The sequence below is a fragment of the Rhipicephalus sanguineus genome, chromosome 8 (assembly GCF_013339695.2).
Source record: "Rhipicephalus sanguineus isolate Rsan-2018 chromosome 8, BIME_Rsan_1.4, whole genome shotgun sequence".
In the NCBI taxonomy this organism is placed as follows: domain Eukaryota; kingdom Metazoa; phylum Arthropoda; class Arachnida; order Ixodida; family Ixodidae; genus Rhipicephalus; species Rhipicephalus sanguineus.
In genome coordinates, this window is record NC_051183.1 from 36,994,080 (window position 1) to 37,016,583 (window position 22,504).

The 22,504-nt window shown below is 47.3% G+C and overlaps 1 protein-coding gene across 2 annotated transcripts in view; it reads left to right on the plus strand.

Annotated features, from left to right (window-relative positions):
• The first annotated feature begins 10,532 nt into the window (after positions 1–10,532).
• LOC119401731 (homeobox protein OTX2) overlaps positions 10,533–22,504 on the plus strand; it is a 188,959-nt gene continuing 176,987 nt past the window's right edge. The window contains exon 1 of one of the 2 annotated variants that reach the window (XM_037668670.2): positions 10,533–10,772. The gene's annotated coding sequence lies outside the window, so the exon portion shown is untranslated. The remainder of the gene's footprint in view (positions 10,773–22,504) is intronic. The other variant, XM_037668671.2, reaches the window with a different exon arrangement.

Genomic DNA, 22,504 nt, shown 5'->3' on the forward strand with positions numbered 1-22,504 from the left:
TCCATCCATCCATCCATCCATCCATCCATCCATCCATCCATCCATCCATCCGTCCATCCATCCATCCATCCATCCATCGAGTTACTGTGTACGTTCTAGGGATGGGCTGGGGGGAGAGATTGGATGTGGACGGCAGCCTTTACACTCAATGACACGGCTGCATAAGGAAAGCACTTAAACATAAAGGCTTGCAGCAGCGTAGATTTAATGTTTGTTAAAATAGGACGGTATCTCGTCCAGGATGTTCGCCTGTCTAACTTTTCCTCATTCGAAATGCTTCGCGGATTTTAGGGATAATGCAGCCAGCAAAATGCGCTTAGGTCGTATGGCTGCCTGCGGTCCAGCGTGTAAGTATAGGGATTCCTGTTACCTTTTGACGCAGGGCAGGTCCTCAAAAAGGTCACAGCAAAAAAAAAAGAAAAAAAAAAGAAAAAGAAAGCAGCAGATAAAACGCTGACGGCGCTTACCAACTTTTAGTGCGCCTCTATATATAACGCTGTACGTCACAGGTGGATCGAGTTACTGCATAATTGTAACTCTAAAAGTGAAATGGGGGAAAGCAATAGGAGGGGTGAATACGAAAGACGGGCATATATATTGCACCCACTGACGTGGTTACGTATACTAAAGCAGAAAATGTTTTGCCAGCGTAGCCTACTATTCATGTTCATTCCTTGAGGAATTTTGATGTACTTCCAGCGCTAAAGCAAAATAGAAAAAATAAATAAAAGAAAATAGACTGAGAAGAAAAAGAACATTGCTTTCGCCTTCGGGTCGTCTTAGGCAAGGGGCCGTACGACTTTTAAGTGCGGAGCACTTTTAGGGCCCGGGCTGTCGTATGCTGTCGCATGCTGCCGTCGTCTCATGTATCTCGGCGTAACGCTGGCAAAACCACGTATAGCATAGCCATCTGTAGCATATTGAGCGCGCGCTCGCGCCAAGGAGAATTCTTCTTCTTCTTGTTCTTCGAGAGCCTTGATGATGATATCAAGCGCGGAGCACCTAGGGGCCCTGGCTGTCGTATGCTGTCGTATGCTGGCGAATCCACGAATAAAAATATAAAAAAGAGGAAGCAAGGGAGAAATACGAACAGCGAGAAAGGGAAAAATTAGAAGGAAAAATAGAAATAAATAGAAATGAAGAGGGAAAAAAAGACAGAAAGAACTGGAAAAGAGAAAAAGAAAGAAAGAAAGAAAGAAAGAAAGAAAGAAAGAAAGAGAGAAAGAAAGAAAGAAAGAAAGAAAGAAAGAAAGAAAGAAAGAAAGAAAGAAAGAAAGAAAGAAAGAAAGAAAGAAAGAAAGAAAGAAAGAAAGAGCAAATGAAACAAAGAAGGCTGCCCAGCTACGCGCTTTGTTCAGGCTTGACACCACTAGTGCGAAGCTGCCTTGATTTTTTATCGCGGTCCTGGGTGTGTTCACGAAAGTCTGTTGCGCAGTTGGTCGTAAAAGTTCACAACACATGCCTTTTGCGACGAATGCGTCTATCTTCAATGTTAAGGTGCATGGAACTTTCAATTTAATGGCTCACTGCATACGTCCCAATGAATTGCTACCGAATACATTCTAACATTGAAGTTTATACAGCTTTATAGGGAACTCAGCCGGTTCTTTTCTTTTTTTTCTTTGTAAACCACGTATGCCGCAAGCTTCCGGGCTTGAGAATGTGGCGGCGAGCAACATTCTCAAGTTAGCGACCGCATGGTTTATGAAGCCCTAATTTAAGATTACGACGCCCTCAATTAAGATTTTGATGAAAGCGCCCAGTACCTTTTTTTTCTTCGTTTCATTACACTTTTTGTCAATCTCAGAGCGATAAATGTTTTGAATACAGCTTACAAAGCGTATCCTGACAGCGATAATGACACCAGCAGTTATTCTCAGCGCACTCATAATGGCCTGCCCAAACGAGACACAGCACCAGAAGAATTTGCGCTTTCCATCATGAGTATACACTCCAATTCGCCCAATTTGATACCTTATTACTCTTGGCACAGTTATAGACTTGCTAATCCGATATTTACCACTGCTATATATACTGGGCTCTTTCGCAGAGTGAAGCATTGTAACCGTAAAACAATATATAACAAAGGGAACCATAAGAAAAGCTTACAGTATTTAGACGTGGGCACAACCATCAGTTACTTACGAAAGTATCGTTATGTGGATAAATGGATAATTTGAGTGTCCCCTTTAAAATGGGCTAGCAACTGATGCCATCAAGTTCTACATTTTTCAAAGGCGATAGCCTTACATGCCGCATCAAACGCGAAAATTGACCGTCGGCGTAGGCGTCCCGCGTCGACGGCGCCAACACGAGTGATGCAAAAAAGTCATCACGTGATGGCCTCACCACGTGACGTCATGACGACGTCACAAATCGCCGACGTTTGTGACGTAATCATGACGTCATCACTATGCCGCATAAATTGACGTCACATGGTGACGTCACCACATGACATGGTCGTTTGGTCAGTGGTGGGCCGATCGCGGAGTCAGTGCAAAACCAGGTGAAGTGCAGAAAAGCTATGCCTCCGATCTTGGAGGCAGTGCCAAACCACGTTATATATAGGTGCAGCTTTCGGAAGGGGGCGGGGGAGGATGAATAGATCGACTGGGATGAAAGAGAAGAAGATTGCTTTCGCCTTCGAGTCGCCTTAAATGAATGCATAAGAGACCCTGTGAGTTTTTTGTACCATCCGTCTTTGATCATTATCTCCCTTTTCAGATACATGGCTCGTGTTAACAAACCATCGCTTCTGGTCGAAAGAGGCCATTCACAGTGCGCTTTGCAGATAAAATACGCCCTTTTATCTCCGAATTGAGACCGTTTAATTTCGGATGAAAAGTGAGAAATACGCGGAGTCCCGGACGAAAAGCACCGGCGGACCTTTAATCTGCTGAGTCTAAATACCGCACACAACTCATTCTGTGAATACTGATCAGGCGTCGTCCGATTCTCTCCACGTGGGTTCACCACGTGACGACGTACATCACGGGCCGCCCACTGCGAAGGGAAAGCATTGCGGGTCACGAACGGTGGCTCACGCTTTATATTTTTGTTTCGCTGACGAGATATCTGGAGCTGATAAGGGGCGAGGGGGGAGGGGGGAGGAACGAGGCATGCTCGTGCATTCACGACGCACCGCCTTGTGTGCATGGCTTCAGCTGTTTGTGTGCAGTCCGCTGTTAAATTCCAACACCGGCGATTTTTTTTTTATTTTTTTACCATAATAAAGTAATGATGCTTCTATGTTCCCGATACGCTCCTGTCACGGGCGCGATGGTAGAGACACTCGGCAAATTGGAAAATAGTTTTAAATAAGCAATAAATGGGCGACACCGAAACCGAATCCCATTCGAGCAGTACTATCTTCGCGTGACGTACTCCATGTTTGTACACAGCGCTAGGCGCCGTCGGCATATTTAGGCACTTGCAGCGACGTCAAGGCGGCTTTAGTCTTATGGTAAAAACCGAAAATCTTACAAGGCATGCCGGTTCCGCAAGCGCTGATTATGAAAGCCGCGAAGAGCAGACGCTCAGCGAAAAGATGACCACGCCGCACCAGTCGTACCATGTCGGTTACTGACCGTGCCACGTGCACAAGCTCCTAGAAGTTGTTCGGGCAACGACAACTGCGATTCGGAAGCACTTGGAGGCCAACTAGAACCACCATTCCTCTTCGATGAAGTAGACGCACTTGTTTACTTATGTGCTTGCGCGTTTGCGCACTACACCGCCAGATGGCACCACCTGGCCAGGCGGCTCAAGATGGTGGCTGCCACGATCGGGTAAAACGCTAACGCTAAGAAGTCGGCGGACAAACGAAATCTTTTTAATATTACGGGAAGAATGTAAAAGTGTCATCAATCCCATCTATATAGCGGTGATAGGATTGATGCAATTTAATGTAAGCCAAGCACGATTCACCTTTCTCACGATGCGCAGTTTGCTATATACGGATAGAGCCGGTCGCGGTGGGCCCAGTATGCGTTGAAAAGTATTTCCGTTCGGTAAAGTTCACGCATGTGCACTTCTGAACCAGTACGGTATTACCGTACTTTCAGTGCGGTAAGCCAACACTGCTAGCTAAAGCACTCTTTATATAGATATGAAGGGTAATCGTTAAGCCCCAACCACTGGCACGCGTATGCACGCGTATGCACGCGCCTAGGCGTCAAATGCGCCTCTCGGCGTCGGTCGCGGAGGGCTGTACGCGTCCATACGCCTCGAGGCGCGCGGGGTGAAGACGACTTTGATATTTTCGGCTACGTCACCACGCGTACGGCGCGCCAACCATTCAGAGGCCGGCATGTGCCGGCGGCGCCAACCAATCAGAGGCCGCGATACCTCTGAGCGCTATGCCTAATGGCCGCCGCTTCGAAGGCACCTCCGAGTGCAGGGCAAGCACGGAAACTACGGTCGCAAACGCTCCTGAGTGACCGCGTCGTCATCCAGTACGTCGACGCATAGCGACGACACGGCGAACGACCGCGAGTGCTACCAGTGGGACGCGGTTTCGTGCCGAGTTCGAGCGACGCCGACAAATCCAGCGAATGCTTCCCGGCTGCCCTTGCCCCGGTTTTGTGTGCGATCGTCGACCCAGTGAAAACATCGTACCTACTACTGCGGCATGTCGCTGCTTCTGTGCTCTGATCTGTGTGTATCTGCGCTCGGAACGGGTGTAAACATGCTTCGGAGGTTTGAAGTCCTCAGCGTGAGCCCTCGCCTACCGCGAAGTCAATTCAGAGCGGTGTCGTCTGCATTCAGCGTAGGCCTCTACCGTCGACTTCGTGTGAACCAGCTCATGTGAGGAAGTTTGGTTGAAGGAAATTGACCGCAGTGTGTTTGTTTTCAACATCGCCATTCGCCTCATCATTGCCGAAAGCGAACATCGCACTTGCCAACGCATTTCGGTGATGTGACAACGTACATGAGGAGGATTTGCGGATTTTACGACGCTGAAACATTGGTTGACTTCGGCGCAAATCGTTTGCGTGTGTTGCCAAGCTAACAACAAGCGTGCGCTTGTTGGTAGCAGTGTGACGTGTTTTCGTGCCGGGTACCAGCGACGCCGACACATTCAGCTGTCAGCGGTCTCATTTCCATTCATGTATAAAATAGAAGCTCGAACGTGCGCGAGTGTGGTGATCAAAAAAGAAAGTTGCATGATTAAGTGCTGCTTGTGTTGCCTGCTATTTCACTTCTTGACTCTTGGTCTGCTTCTCTGCCGTGCAACTACACCTTAGCACATGCCCAGTTGCACATGCCTTGTTTTGCAGGTTGTCTATTCTGACACACATTCTCCCTAGTCTTTTCTGATACTCATAGACGGGAGAATGTGAACAGTGGCGCTTCTCCATCGTTTTACAGTTTACTTAAATATAACATATGTTTTGTTTACAGCTGGACAGCTAATTTGCTAAAAAGCTTGTAAGTGACAAGCACCTCCATTGAAATCTGAGGTGCACAATGACACGATAGTAAGAAGAGAAGAGCATGACATCACACGTATGTGCAGAAGGAATGAAAGTGCAATATTACTGTGCTGCTCTTTGTTTAGAAGGAATTCAAACGGTGCCTCACTTGAACCTCAGACACCTGTGAGACCATTCTAAACTGTGCACATATTTATCTCTTCCTCCAGACTGAATCCAGCTGAAATAATTATTTGATGGTTTCAAATGCCAAATCCTTGGATGTATTGCAAGGACTATTTCATTTCTGTTCAGTTCTTTGTATATGCACTGACTTAGACTATGCATGCACTTAAGCATAATTGAAATATGAAGACATTCATTCAGTTTAGCTATGTTAGACAACTTGCCAAAGACTTTTATACAGTGCTCTGGTGCAATCCTATGAGCGATATCTGTTGTATCATGAAGTTTCAGGCACGATTTATTACGTTAGAGGGTATTTTGACTACTGACGACGTGCAAAGGCCTTCTACGCAGTGCTTGGTTCCAATCTTATGACCGATATCTGTCGCATCATGAAGTTTCAGGCACGATTTATTATATTAGAGGGTATTTTGACTACTGACGACGTGCAAATGCCTTCTACACAGTGCTTGGTTCCAATCTTATGACCGATATCTGTCGCATCATGAAGTTTGAGGCACGATTTATTATATTAGAGGTTATTTTGACTACTGACGACGTCCAAAGGCCTTCTACACAGTGCTTGGTTCCAATCTTATTACCGATATCTGTCGCATCATGAAGTTTCAGGCACGATTTATTATATTAGAGGGTATTTTGACTACTGACGACGTCCAAAGGCCTTCTACACAGTGCTTGGTTCCAATCTTATGACCGATATCTGTTGCATCATGAAGTTTCAGGCACGATTATTATGTTAGAGGGTATTTTGACTACTGACGACGTGCAAATGCCTTCTACACAGTGCTTGGTTCCAATCTTATGACTGATATCTGTCGCATCATGAAGTTTCAGGCACGATTTATTATATTAGAGGGTATTTTGACTGCTGACGACGTCCAAAGGCCTTCTACACAGTGCTTGGTTCCAATCTTATGACCAATATCTGTCACATCATGATGTTTCAGGCACGATTTATTATATTAGAGGTTATTTTGACTACTGACGACGTCCAAAGGCCTTCTACACAGTGCTTGGTTCCAATCTTATTACCGATATCTGTCGCATCATGAAGATTCAGGCACGATTTATTATATTAGAGGTTATTTTGACTACTGACGACGTCCAAAGGCCTTCTACACAGTGCTTGGTTCCAATCTTATTACCGATATCTGTCGCATCATGAAGATTCAGGCACGATTTATTATATTAGAGGGTATTTTGACTACTGACGACGTCCAAAGGCCTTCTACACAGTGCTTGGTTCCAATCTTATGACCGATATCTGTTGCATCATGAAGTTTCAGGCACGATTTATTATGTTAGAGGGTATTTTGACTACTGAGGACGTGCAAATGCCTTCTACACAGTGCTTGGTTCCAATCTTATGACTGATATCTGTCGCATCATGAAGTTTCAGGCACGATTTATTATATTAGAGGGTATTTTGACTGCTGACGACGTCCAAAGGCCTTCTACACAGTGCTTGGTTCCAATCTTATGACCAATATCTGTCACATCATGATGTTTCAGGCACGATTTATTATATTAGAGGTTATTTTGACTACTGACGACGTCCAAAGGCCTTCTACACAGTGCTTGGTTCCAATCTTATTACCGATATCTGTCGCATCATGAAGATTCAGGCACGATTTATTATATTAGAGGTTATTTTGACTACTGACGACGTCCAAAGGCCTTCTACACAGTGCTTGGTTCCAATCTGATGACCGATATTTGTCGCATCATGAAGTGCCAGGTGTGGTTTGTTGCGCTAAAGGATATTTCGACTACACACAACGTGCAAAAACCAGTGCTCGATTCCAATCTTATGACCGATATCTGTCGCATCATGAAATGTCAGGTGTGGTTTGTTGCGTTAGAGGATATTTAGACTACAGACAACGTCCAAAAGCCTACTACACAGTGCACAGCTGCAATCACAATCTTAACATAACCCATTTTTTGTGCACACTAACATGTTCAAATACAGTTTTTTCTGATATTTACGAACACTGGAATGATGTACCTGGTTCCGTTCGTGAAATGAATGTATCTGATTTTTGGAGGCGCTTGTATGATATTAGTGTTCTATTTCTCTCATTTTTTACCCAGTTGCACTCAACAGGTGGCGATATCTGCTTTTGTTGAAGCACTTATTGCGATATTGAATACATTCTTTCCTTTTGTATTCATGTACACCACTCCTGCAGTAGCCCTGCATTGGGATGCAATATTTGAAAATAAATAAATAAATAAGCTGTTTAATTATGAACTCGATGCGTATTTTGTGGTGAACAGTGCATATTCATTTATTAGAAAACAAGAAAGGCCATACTTGCAGTGCTACAGTTTACCTGCATTTTGTTGCTAGACGCGACATAAGTAACTGTGAGTTTCCAGTAATGTTGGTTTCTTGTTTCCATGCTACTGAAAAAAATTTGAGTTAGTATGTATGCTTGCTCCAGGATTCGAACTTCTCAATGTTGGCCCATGTAATAAACTGTAACTCATATTAGGCAGCTAGAATATTAGTCACGGTGACACCCGTGGTACGCGGGAAAGCCGTCTTTTTGTTAATTTGAAAAGTATTAGTCGTTATGCGGCGAATTTTTAGGGCACCTCGTTTGGACTTTGCAGCAAACGTCTATTTCCTTTTTTTTTTTTTTCGTAACTAAAGTACGTGCCAAGAAACGACGTCACGCCCACCGACGGTGCGGGCGACGCCGCTCCCGTCCGCTTCTTGGAGCAGAACCATTTTCATGAACAGGATGATTATATTCGTGTTGGGCACTAATAGCATGGCCGTGAACAGGCGTCAACAAGGCGATCGCATAAGCGTTGGCGATCTCGCAAACATCGTTGGCTGTGTCCCGTGATGCAGACGTGAACTTAGCAGCGCACGCGCCGATGTCGATTACTTGTGCATACCGTGGTTGTTACTTTGGTCATTGCGATGTTAATTACTTCTTAAATAGTAAAAAAAGTGGTGGGTGAAGCACAATCAATATTTTAACGACAGTCTAATTCGCTTCGATTGATAACGCACCGTTCTAGGCTGTACATGGACAGTTTTAAACGAAAAGATCAAGCAACACTGTGCGAGCGTCGGCGCGGACGCGCGGTCGACGCTTGCCAGTGGTTGCGCGCCCTTTTCCTCCACGGGGCGCGCCGCGACGCATTTGACGCGTAGGCGCGTGGAACGCGTGCCGGCGCTTGCCAGTGGTTGGTACTTTAGCTGTGTTTAGTGACAGTTACCATAATTGCACTTGTAATCGTGTGCAGCCCACAACGCAACACCACTTGCCACCTCATCACACGCCCGTCCACAGGGAACTGAAAACCGCACGTCCAACCAACGAAGCTCTGGCCAAAAATGCACGATCGTTGCCATGTATAGCAGACGCTGGTGGCACCTCGGTTCCGTCACTTCCGTCGCTTTGCCATAAATGACGTCAAACACGCAATGTTACCAATATTTGTGGGGAACCAGGTGGGCGATTCGAGGCGGTCAATGAAATTCATTTGTAAACAAAGCAATCTGCGTATCTATATCCAGCCTGTAATTTGGCATACACGACGGAAATGTGGTAAAGAACCTATACCCAAAGAATTTGGTTGAGATCCACTGACCTCGAAAAATCGCCGGAGTTGACCTTTAAAGGGATCGCTCGAACGTGCACGTTTCATATTGCTGGCCCCCTAACTCCCAGTGGATGTTGAAACATTGTTCGTCTACTGAACGAGTCTGCCGAAAGGAATCGGAACTGTCAACCACCATTTGTCTCATGGAAATTTAAGCCACCAGGCTTTTGAAAGAGAGCGAAGTCCGGACATGCCCTACACCCAAGTCTTCCCTTTAGTAACTGACCCGTCTGTACAGCGTTACAATTGCTCTGTCTGTACAGTTTGCTTTCGGGGAGCTGATGTTACTCCAGCCGAGCTGCATACGAATCTCAGACACACACTACAGTAACTGCAAACAAGGTTGTCAAAGTAGAAACTGCGTTGTCGCTTCTTATACACGTGTTAGCTGTATACTCAATTGGATTAATTACTATACTACGAGTGCAGCATACCTCCACCTCTTAAAGGGGTACTGACATGATGGGGGGGGGGGGGCATAAATGGGGGGGGGGGGGGCGTATGCAGCCAGTCTGCTATATGTGGGCGTGTTTATAGTTCGGCCGGTTCCGCCCTTTGTCGGGTCAACGAGGCATCGCTCACTTTTGCGCGGTGGTTTCGTGCGCACATTCCGTATAGGTTATTTATTTGCTTATGCGTTGTTTACTGCCGTGACACTTCAGAGAAGCTAAAGTAGCTCACAGAATGTGTAGATAACCGCTCCTGTGACGGCAGACTGCTTTCGATGGTGCACGGCCGGCGTGCCTTCGCCTTTCGTGACGGTGAATGCGACACATATAAGCGAAAAAAAAAAAAAAAACGCTGCACTGTAAGGTTGCCAAAGTGATACTTTCAAGGCTGCTGTCTTGCTTCAGTGGTTCTCCTCGATTGGGCAACGTGAGTTATCGAACTATTTTGCTGTTGTGCTCATGAGCCGTTGCATCATAATTTCTTGATCTTCAAAGTATTTTGGTGTATATTACAAGGCTAATAAAACAAGCTTGCTTCCCCAAACTTTCTTGTTGATCTTCTTTTTCTCTCGCACACGCAGTTGGGGAGCCATAAAGACGCAATAAAATCGCGTAGTTATCAAAAGCATGTAAAAGATCAGGAATTTAAAAAAAAATCAATTTCGCGCCATGTAGTTCAAATGCGCGACGTCGCTACCGCTTTCAGTTGTGACGTCATATTTATTTTTTTATCTTTTGCTTGCTGTTAGTTGTCCCCGCGATACGCAGATGGCAACGGTGGCAACGAGCCACCAACTTGACACATGGGCTTAGTATGGAAGTTTCGTTATCAGTTTACATATACCTTGAGATTGTCCGCTGCTGGCCAACGTGTTCATCGAGTGCGGCAAGTCGTCGCCAACAAGCGCGGTCCCGTCGGTGCCGGAACTTGTTCTACGTGGTTTCTCGCAGTTTCTCGCTGGTTGACTGACTTCTATGGGCGGTCAGCACGTTGAACGCCGCCAAACAAGGAGAGCTCGTCCCGCCATCGTTCCTTCCCGCCCCAAAGCCACGCCAGCACGGACATACGAACAAACTGGTAAGCAAAGCTGCTATATGAGGGCTTGCTGGTACGACTTCATGGCTGCTCGCGCTTCCAGGAACTTGACGAAAGGACAATCGAAAAAAAAGACACACGCAGGGTGACGTGCAACACCCTGCGTGTGTCCTTTTTCAATTGTCCTGTCATGTTCCTGGCAGAGCGAGAAGCCACGAGGGAGGTAACTGGTAAGCTGTCACCCACTCGCGACGTCTGTGTACTTACGCGTCGCACATGTTACGTTAGAGTGGACCATTGGACAAGCTGGTGATTCATGGTCCTTGGTTACTCGCGCTTCTGTAGTTGAGAAAAGCGCGAGCAACTCCGGGGTGCTTTTGTTAAGTGACGCCATTTCGTTACGGGCCGTTTCCAAGCGTGTCCTCATCGCTAATGTCCGCGACTGGCGTTAGCTGGATGTGGGTAGACGAGGAGGATTATTCTGCAACTGTGCGCTAAGTTGACCACCGATTTCAGCTTGCGTCAGCTGGATACAGCCAATGAACGCCCGATGCACATTCCTCTGAAAATGGACGGTCCACTTTGTGGAGTGAACTTACGAGTGAAGTGCCGGATACTTCCGGCACTTCACTCCTAAATGAATGGCCGGGAGCACATGAGTATTCACTGCCAACATCGTTGAAAAAACAGCCGTGGTGGTTTAGACATTGCGCTGCTAAACGCTAGGGCAGGCACGGGTTGAATGTCCCGCCAGGGCCCAAGCGTATGATTGGGGCGATATGAAAGACGCCCACGCATTTAGTGTGGGCGCTCTTTTTCTTTTTTTGTGCAGGGTAAAAAACCACTAGTGCTAAAAATTATGAAGAAACTAGTTTGTGCTTTGAGCGAGTGCGGCGGCTCAGCTAGAGGTTCGTGTGGGCACTGATATAATTGACAAGTGCTGCAAGATGGTCCGAGTGGTGCTGCTGATAAACAGCACACAATGATGACGTGAACTATGAAACGCAAATGCTTACAGGTGTTTTACGTACTCTTTTTTGGCCTACGTTTTTATGGGTCTTAGTTTATCCGACGCAATTGGTGTGGATGATTGAAAGCCTTGGTTATCGCCATCTGTAGCGTCCAACCGGCGAATCACGGCGTTTGCCTCCTAAGACATTGGCACATGCGCACATTCGCCTCCATGCGTTTTGTCCTTGATTAATACATGACATACAAGAAGCTTCCACAATATTAATTAAACAAATTCAAACCTGGAGATATCCCCGCAATCTCAACTAATATTGCGGGCGAATAAACGAGCTGAAGGTAAATACTGAAAAGTAAAAGGTTCATGACCAAGTGAAAACAAAATTATAGCTTCATATACCTTGTATGCAGAACCGATATTTCGGGACATGGAACGCTGCCGACTGTGTAATTTCAAGAGGTGTCGCGTCAGCTGCTGCAAATGTGCATGCCTTGACAGCATCGGCGCAAATCCCTCACCTTAGATCGTTTGAGAATCAGCTGTCAACCTAATGATTCTGGTGGTTATGCACATTATGATACTTTAGACAAAAACCATGAAACGTGGGTGACATGATTCTATAGAGGAGCAATAGAAGGTTCAGGAGCCCTTCTACTATCGGAAAAATGGGGGCAAGCGAAGCTTGGTTTGTGCGTGCCTGACCTACCACTTTTCTTTCATTCTTTGTCTGTTTCTATAATTGTTTCTTTCTCTTTCTTTATATCCCCGGTGGAAGCGAAACGGCTCTGATTTTGTTGCGGGCGTGGCGTGAGGGCGCGCCTACGCATTTGGAATAGTGCCTAATGACTCACGTATGCGTTCATATCCGGGCAACAATGAAATGCGGCAACGTTAAATGACAAGCGACCTCGATAAAAGATCAAATTGTCGTATCAGAAACGGCTGATCGCCGACATGCCCGTGGTCGAGAGTACATCAATTATCGGAAAACAGCGCAGGCAAATACGCGCGTGACCGGCACAGCTGCGAGGGCCGCATTTCCGTACCCGGCTGGCGCCGGCTTTTCCGTGCACGACAACGCCGCCACCGATATTTGTAACTCGTACGAAGGTTCGCTTGAAAAAACTTCCACGAAGCACTACGACGTTGACTGCGTCACGTGGGAGGAACGCCTCGTAGTAAAAAGGGAGGTACTAGCTCATTGAAGATTTTTTTCCGCGGCCTTTGTAGCCATCCTTCTCCTTAATCGTTTCGAGAGTAACACCGTGTACACACATTGCGGTCTTCATCCCGACTCCTAGCTATTTTGCCTCGCCGTCAATCCAATCCAATCCACTGCAGCTTTTCTGTTCTATCGCGGGCATTACGCGCGGCTTGAGAAGAAATAAAGTGGGGATGATCTGTTCCCCATTCATGGCACCGAGCCGCCTTTCCGTCAACCGACGTGCCGCATTATCAGGCGGCTGTAGTACGTTGGTTAAGGCGATCACGGCGAGGGCTAAGACGATTAGGCGCGCTATTTTTCTTGCTCTGCTTTTTTTTTTCTTCCCCGTCGATGCACAATGCAAAGACCGCTTTGGTCTTTCGCGGTGTAAGCCGCGCTCCGCCTTTTAGGCCCGCATGTTTTGAGCCCACGGAAGGAACCTGAGAGGTTACGTTCGTTCAAAGTTCTTCGTGTAGGGGCTCTGTTTTTTGTTGCCAAACGCGCTGCCGCGGCTTTCACCGGTGTTATTCTTATTCCGATTTATCCGATATTAGGTCTCTTATCCCATGAAATTTTTATCAGTAGTGTTGCTTTATAGTATCTTTTACCTCGTGTCGCCACACCCGTCAATGCGATTTAATTCTTTGGCGACTAATCGGGGGCAGTTTCACAGGAGGTGTAACTTAGCAGCGTGCCCTCAGTTAAGCAAATTGGCTATAACCCTTCTATATATTTGGGAGGATCAATACGTCGACTGAGAAGAAAAAGATGGCTTCGCCTTCCAGTCGTCTTTCTTTGCATATTATAAACGCAGTTTCTATTGCTTCAATTGTACTGCATTGCGCTAGCTATGGCGTCGAGTGTACGCATTTCGCAGCCGAATGCGTTCTGTTGAACACATTAACAAGCTAATGACATTGAGACAAATGACATGAGGTTTGTCCGTATTGCATCAAAATCTCAAGGCATTAGGGAGTCAATGCCATTTTCTGTGCCTGCATGCATAGCACTCGCATTAAACGGCACTTCATGTGGGATGTGCCTATAATTTCGTGGGAATTCATATTCCTTTATGAATATAGACGGGTGGCATATAGGCCAAGAAACGAACACTGGCTCCAAGGACTACGAGCTGCGGTTAAAGTGGTTCACTCATCATGGGAACTATGGATTACTACTGCAGTGTTCCGGTATTCTGTAAACTGCAATACTTACATGGCAGTCAAGGCTATCTCCCCGAAGAAAATAAGAATAAATTGATGGTTTTGCTTAACGAATGTAACCTGATACGACTTGTCGGGCCCGCAAAGGCGCCAACGGTAATAAAATGGTTCAATGAACGCACCAAGCGCTTTCTGCTTTAAGGACAGAAGTGGGATGCGGGGTTGTCGCGTGCCGACGTTGCATGTTTCCACGGACCCGCGTTCTTCCTCTACTTCGACACGTGGCTTACCATCCGCGTGTGTTCCTAGCGCCCCATCACCGTGTCAGGCCTGCAGTACGTCGGTTGAAACATGATGCGCACGTGGGAAGCAAGAGCGAACGAGCTCCGTCCCGCGATGTTGGTGTTCCCCCTTTCCTTTCACTCGTGTCCGGGGCCCGTCGCGTGGATTATTGAAAAGACCTCCGGATCGGGTCACGGGAGGACAGATGTGCGTAGTAGTGACGTCGCGAGGGCGGCATCACACGCTCTGGCGCCCTCTCGCCAGGGGATGCTAGTGTGCGTGCGCCATACAGAGACACCAGAGCACTTCCCCTGGAAGTGGGCGCGCGCTCGGAAGTGACACGTTCTCAAGTTACCGTCGCCTCGTGGCCGGACGGCCAATTTGACAGAGCGTGTGAGCGCCGTTATGTGTACGAGTTTCTAACGAGGTTCTTATAAGTGCGGAAGAGGAGAACGGTACGTGTGTAGTCTCCTGTTGAGCGTGGAGCGCTGTTCGTTTTGACTGCGCCGCTCAGCGGATGTGACGTTCCGGTGTCGAACGAAGCGTTCGGTCACTGGACGCGCAGTGGTGGCGCGGGTGCGGCGGAAGCGGGTATAGGTTGGAAATTAAGACAGTCAACATGTGCGCTGTGGTACTCGTTCCATTTAGTACCCGAGTATAGTGCGTTTGGGGGGGGGGGGGGGGGGGGGAGGGGCTAGCTTGTACGACACTGAAACTGAAATAAAACTGCACAGGGGACGGCACACAAGTGGACAGTACAAGCGCGAACTAAAAACCGCTCGTACTGTCTTGTGTTCCGTCTCCCGTGCAGTTTTGTTGGTTTCATACAACCCTGTGCACGGGCGACAATGCGAATTCGTTCAAGATTGTAGAAGATATATTTGATACGTGGGTGATATGTCAGTGTGATAACACTTGGGCACTCCTGCGCGCACAGGTTTGACTTTGATTACGCTCTCCTGTGGAAGTGCAAACGCGCCATCATTTGCAGAAGCAGGAAATATGTAGTACCATGCAGGTTGCCATCACTGCAGCTGTTCCGCTATACAGTGGTCCGTTTAAGACAGAAATTTAAAAAAAAAAAAGCTAAAAGTAAGAACACTTAAAGAACCGTCCAGTAAACAATTGAAACAATATTGACCATGTAACTTCGATGTAGTCGTATTAACGAAGGTTTGTTCACTGTTAATCTACCTGTAAAAATCGTTGTTTTATCTTTATACCCGTACATGACGTGTATATGCCAGTAGTGCGTGCTTTGGGAAGGTGTTGATAATGAAGCAGAATACGTAACATCTTCAAGCTACACGCACCCGCACCTTGGTGCGCCTTCCAAGAGGACAACGGCGCGTTAGTGAAACAAGATACGCGAAAATGTGCTATGAATATACATTTTCTTGTGTATCTCTGAACTAAGTATGCACATACTTCGTCCGCAGATTCATCATGACACATTTTCACATGCTATAAGCACGAACCAAGCAGATTCACTCTCAATACATCGCGTTGCATCAGACGAGTAACCCATACTACAGTCAAAGCAATCCTGAGCAGTATCAATGGAATATTTCTTCAGATTTCGTGTTTTGCCGTAGATCAGGTAACTGCAGGATCTTCTTCCGCGCTTCCGCTATTTTCGCGGTCGCTTCCGGTCCTATGCACTTCCGGTCCAAGGTCTCAAGCTGCCCGACCACGAAACAGCCGGAACAAAACTCCTGAAAGTTTCTCCAGTTAGAGGAGCGGGGCAGGCATGGAGCCTGGAGGTAGTCTGAATGAACGAAAAAAAAAAACGGTTGATTTGCGTGGAAAATGGGAGGGCGTTGCGACGGGGGCAGGGGGGGGGGGGAGGAGGGTTGTTGGACTTAGCTCCGTGATGAGCCATTTCATGGCATACCCTCTAATATACCGTCTCTTCCCTGGTGACCAAACGAGTCTATTAGGAGTGGTTAGCGAGTCGTCCTGGAAATGCACCCCACTCCCCTCCGGTTTCAAAATGGGTCCTCTCCTGCCTCCCTTGTCTCCCTAGGGAATACGGGAGTGCCCCCCCCTCCCCTCCTTTCGAATGAAACATATATACATGGGAGGGGGCCAGGGAAAAGCGCTCTTTTCGATAAGCTAGTTTGCCGTGGCATTGCATTAGCGACCGTTCTTTACCGTATATGCGTTGAGGTAAAATGAAGTCCCCGCAGCCGTTTTTCCGCCGGTAACAGGCGTCCATTAGTGATTTCGGTAATAGAATACGCGCAAACGCGTTTAAAGGGATCGCGAAGTTTTGACGCCGAGTGTATATATGCGTATAGAGTACAGGGCGTTGTGGTGCTGGAGGGCTTTGCCGTCAGCAGCGCAGTCCACGATGGGAAGACACACCAGGGGGCATGCTGCAGATGGAGGCGACGCACGAAGGTACCCCGGTGTTTTTTAAGCTGTAGGTTTGTCTCGAAGTCGCCGTCCTTCTTATTTATGATTCGTTCACACAACTGCTACAGTGATTTCGCATTGAGTGGCTTGTTGGGCGAGTTGGTATACATGTTAAGGCGAAAGCCTTAGATGCCTCTTTAAAGGGACACTAAATGCAAATATTAAGTCGACGTTTATTGTTGAAATAGGGGTCCAGAAACATCGTAGTGCCACTCTTGTACCAAGGAAATGCTTATTTTGAAATAAAATCACGTTTTAGTTGTCCGCATCGCCTTAGCGCATTTCAAATCACCCGCCGGAAAGCGGTCTTTCTCATGTCACTGTTGCCGTGCCCAACGTTGCCCGCCTTTACTGTGCGGCAGCGTGCACTGGCGGCGTGCACCATTCGGGCATCCGGCAACATCAGATGCATGCGGCATTTTGGCGAACTTTCTGTCACAGCGACTTTCACGAGCGCGCAAAACACACGCGGCAGTACGCGATACCGAAACTACCACTGAGACGCGACCGCGTGAGCAAAGCAGGGCGCCGGGCAGAGCGCAGTTCGGCAAAAACGGAACCTTTGAACCACGCGCGTCGTTCCCCATGGCAACGCCTAAGAGGTTTTTTTTCCATGAATCAAACAGAAACGAACAAGCAGCATTTTATTACGTCTCTTGATGCATGGAAGGTTTTTTTATTGCAGCTATAGTTTGATTACTAGTGACTAATTGTAGTCAGACGCTCTCACGTCATCGGGATCATTTCCAAAATTTCCCACTCGTGGCGCACGTCGTGTGATACATTTAGCCTAATTTCTCGGTAAGTAGGGCACTGCTCTTATTAATATTACCATTTTGGACGTTGTCATACATTGAGCTTTCACTCTGACATAAATTATTTGCCTTTAGTTTCCCTTTAAACGCAAAAGTGAATGGCGGCGTCGTCGTCAATACGAACTACGCATAAAGTCACCTGATCAGAGATCACTGCTTGACGACGTCGCCATGTGACGTCATCAGGACATCACAAATCATCGAAATTTGTGGCATCACTGTGACGTGCCATGATAACGTTATCACAACGAATCATCGCAAGGTCAAAGGTGCACCGACCCCAGAGGCAGTGCAAAACCACGTTAGGTGCAGAAAGCTTTCGGAAGGGGCCAGGGAGGAGTAATACATCGACTGAGAAGAAAAGGGTGGCTTTCGCCCTCGAGTCGTGTCAGGCGAATGCATAAGGGACCCTGTGAGTTTTAGGAGCTGGCTCAACAGGTTCTTAAGCTGGGGCAAAGTCCCGCGCCGTAAGCGTAACCTTAGTTCCAGAGGCGACCGCTGCTCGCGCGAAAGAGAATTCTTCTTCTACTTGTTCTTCGAGCGCCTTGATGACGATAATAACGCAGGTAAAATCACATATAACATAGCCAACTGTAGCATGCGGCGCTCGCTCCACTACGGCAGTGCGCTTCGATACTAATAACATGAACGAAGACAAGGCGGCGGAGTGGAGGGCTCTCAGGGCAGCAGCATCGCGGGCTCGCCACCAAGTCCCTGCGGTGAGAGCTCGCGAGGCCGCAGAGAGACGTCAGCGTCGTGCAGACCCCGAGATACAAGCCCGCGAAGCCAAAGCAGCACGTAAGCGGCGGCAAGAGAACCTCAAAGAGGTACGGGCGCGGGATGCAGCGGCCAAGCGCCGAAAGCGGTCGCTACCTGAAGTTGGTGGCGCCACCGCGCGCTTCAAGCGCGATTTCCTCGACCACACGTTCGGTCACAGCTGCAAGGTCTGCGACCGCTTGTGGTTCGACAACAACTTGACCACAATCGCTACTATAACAAAGTGTGACGTCTTTATGACACTAGAGGAATTGTATACGGTACATTGAAGGTTTACCCGATTATCTCCGAGCCAGCTCCTCAATCATCATTCACTTCGTGGATATGGCGTGATTTTTCATGTGTATTGAGGATCTGCCCTTTTCGGTTCCCTCTGAATCACCATATGCGTTGCTGTGGAAAGGTTATTGAGTTCCAAGATTGCTTGAATTCAAGGTACATGCTGCTTCTCGAAAGAGAACTTCGCGGAACTGTTACCGTTCTTTCGTTCGCCTGCCCTTGTGGAACTAGACGGCAAGCTTTCAGCCAAAGGAGAATATCCGCATACGTTTGATCCCATGCGTGCACCACAAGCTTCCTGCAACTTTGAGAGTTTGGCACCCGTCGTTTCTTTTAGCACCGTTTGTCATGACATTCTACAATGTTACATAAATTTTGTCATTGTTTCAAGACCCAAACGTCTCTTAATGCGGGACAGTGTGTCAGAATTTGAAGCGACAGAATCCCATAGTGTCAGCGAAACTTTGAGTATCCAGGTGCTTGGATTCTATCAAAATGTACGTATAACAGCTTTGTGAGGAGAAAAAGACACTATGGAGTAATTTCGCAATGACCAGTCATCAGAGCAAGTGACCTCATCTACCAGGTCAGGATCGAGAGTTCTTGGCACATGGTTCCGGGTTCAAATCCCGTGGAGGCTGCGTTAGTAATGGAAAAAAAGGAAATTCAATTGGTATAAATAATTCAGAGACCGAAATTTGAGTGTTCGGCGGTGCTCTACGAATGGCTGCACGCTCTATTGTCTACACGGGGGTTGACTTTTGTAAAAAATAAAATGCTTATAAAGCTTTTCCCATTTAGATTGTGCAATTAACTCGGATCACTAAGATTACATTTATAGATGCGGACGTGGCTTACGGATAATAGGCGACTTGATTCGATGCGATGGTATCTCACCACGAAAGTTATCGGATGAACAATGACAATGTAAGGGTGCACATCGGAAAGATTATACTGAAGTAGAGCGTATTGAATGTCGTTCCCTAAACAGAAATCGTGCGCTTAAAGGGGCCATGTTTTTCTGCAAGAACAAAGTAGGTTTTTTTATTTGTGGCTATACATATACATGAAAAAATGGTCTGTACAAAAATATTTCAACGCGAAATAAGCCCTAGAAGTCGCCGGCTGTAAATTCCGCCAACCGCCGGCGACCGCTATTTTGCCATGGCGTGTGACGTCATGTGCTGCATGGAGCGGCGCAGTCGATCGCCTTCCTCCAAAGCCCCTGCGAATCGGTCACTTTCAATGCAAAGTTGTAAAAAGCTTAAACAGCTCGATTACACACGCAGCTGACCACGGAGCAAGATCGTTCGCCGAAATACAGACGCTCGCAAAGCAAGCAGGTTGTTACGTCACAGCTCGCGAGTGCGCCAGTTTTGCCCGACTCCGCTCACGTGTTTACAAGATATTCAATTATAAATTAAGTGCTCGACTAAATGCGCTAAAATTTCGCCAGCTTGTTTGTGAACTCACAAGGATTAACCCAAATCACACAGATTATGATACAAAATTGGTTGTCACGGCCCCTTTAACTCCAGCGCTGAGAAATATACAGCGTCAAAGACTCGACGTACATATATACGTCAACAGTTCGTAGTAGCTTTTGCATGGTCCGAAATATGCATCCTCGTGTTATGCAAGCGGCGTATATATAGAGGGCCGCTTCCATTCCACATGCTCATTTCTCTGCGCTCGCCCGCCCTATAGGTAATATGAGAGGAGGCTGCACGTGTAGACAGGCCCACGTAGTCTTCGTGAGAAAGCGGCGCGCGCACTCCGCCCGGCCGAAGCCCAACCATCCACGTGAACTCCTCCCTCTTGCCTGAGCCGGGGGTGTTCATTAATTTCTCGGGGACTCTACCACCAGCACTGGCGCCAGCGCGGCAACTATGTCGTGCATGCTGGCGGTACTAGCGCGCGCCTGCGCAGAGCATAAAGGCTGGGCACAAATTGGCCCGCGAGGCGAAGTGGAGGATTAAAGCCGTCCCTTGGGAGGGGAAGGTCCTTCTGGGAACCCCGTGGATGGAGGCGACGGCTTTGTGCCTTAGGGGGGGCGGCGTCATACACCGTTCCAGGCCTGTAGTGAGGCTTTATATGAGGCATTACTAGCGTTTTGGAATGGGGATTTGATGGACCCCGGAACGATGCGACAGGGGACAGATGTCGTTCGCCCTTGTTCTCCGTAAGGCGGCGTTATGATTCGAATGCGTATACTCAGTGTACGTGCCAATGCATGTATATGACTTGCCAAGACGCATGTATTGGTCAGCAGTGATCACATATTGTTGTCGCATTTACTTATGTGGTAATATAGTTAAACGCAGTGCAAGTTAGTGAAAGAAGGCAGCGGCTCTTGAAGTGGACACACGTGATTTGTAGTTGACTCCGGTTTCTCATGAAAATAGTCTGTTTACTCGTTTAATGACGGATGTAAATTAAACTCTACGTGAATGGCAGTTATTGTGCACGTGTCGCGGTAGACTCTGCACGGTGGTTTGCACGTCGATTGGCATTTAACAAAACCTGAAATTCGGCGAGATGGTGCATAGCTTCTGGGAACATTAGAGCGCACGTACGTGACCACGCGTTTGACTTACTGACTATGCGAATTCTCTATATATATTTGCTGGCGAAGCCTCAAATAAAGGCCGTGTGCCTCGTTTTTGTGAATGTCTGGTTTTGCACTCCCGAGAGTTGTTTACAACCTCGCCTTTGATACGAAACTGGCCTCCGCCGTGTCGTGTGCTCAACAGCTTCGCTCTTCATCCGCGAATTTGCATATTTACAACCGCCCAGAGGGGATTGTGGCAGCCTTCGTTGAAAAGGTGCCTAGGCAGTGCCTATAGCCGAAGCCTGTGAGTTTTGCTTTTTCCACAGATCAGGTAGGTAATTTTAATCGGAATATTAAAATTCCGCTCGAGGTTCAATCTTTTATAACTGAGACAGTAAATAACATTCAGTAAATAACTTTCAGAATGCGTGAAGTACCACTCTTAGTGCGAGAAGGCACTTGGTAAGCAAGAAAACGCGCAAAAAGAAAACGCAGGTAGTGACGCCTCCTTGAAGTTACGCACTAGCTCGACATGCTAGGGCCTACGCAGTCGTTTGTAGGCTGAAAATTATTCATTGTTTTCTAAGGGACACAGTCTTGACATGAAGTTTCAGAAAAATTAATAGAACCAGTTTTGCCAAAATGTGAAAAAGGCTTCCAAATTCGTGACGTCACACTGACGTTCAAGCGAGCGCGAAATTCAAACATGCGACTTAGACCTTCATTTCGGCTTCTCATGGTTAACCTATGATGGCAAAATTAAATACATACAATTCTAAAAGAATAATTTGTTAAATACTACAGGATAGCGCTGATTCAACACAGGACCGAGAAGATTTACTGGACAAGCGCAATAATTTGTGCCTAAACTGATTTATCGTGTCACTTTAGTTTCCCTTTAACAACATATTGAACAAACTATAATAGCGGGCACACGACTGTAATACTTTTTTCGGGATAGCCACGTTGCATATAACACAGAGAATGGAGTACACATACCGACCGCCGCGCCACTCACGGTGTGATCGTGTCAGGCGCACTACCGCCGAAGCGCGAATCAGGGCGGAACAGGCGCCACACTTGGTTCTTCTACACACTACGCCTCACAGCACTGCAGTGTGCAACACCACGGTGTAGTTAGTGGTAGTGCCTTGCGACCGGTGGGGATTCCATGCCGGCATGTTGCACATTAGACAGAATGGAGTACACATATCGACCGCGGCGCCACTGACGGTGTGATCAGTCAGGCGCACTACCGGCGAGCGTGAAGCCGTTGCGTGAAGCGGAGTTGTGCGCGCGCCACACTTTGTTCTTC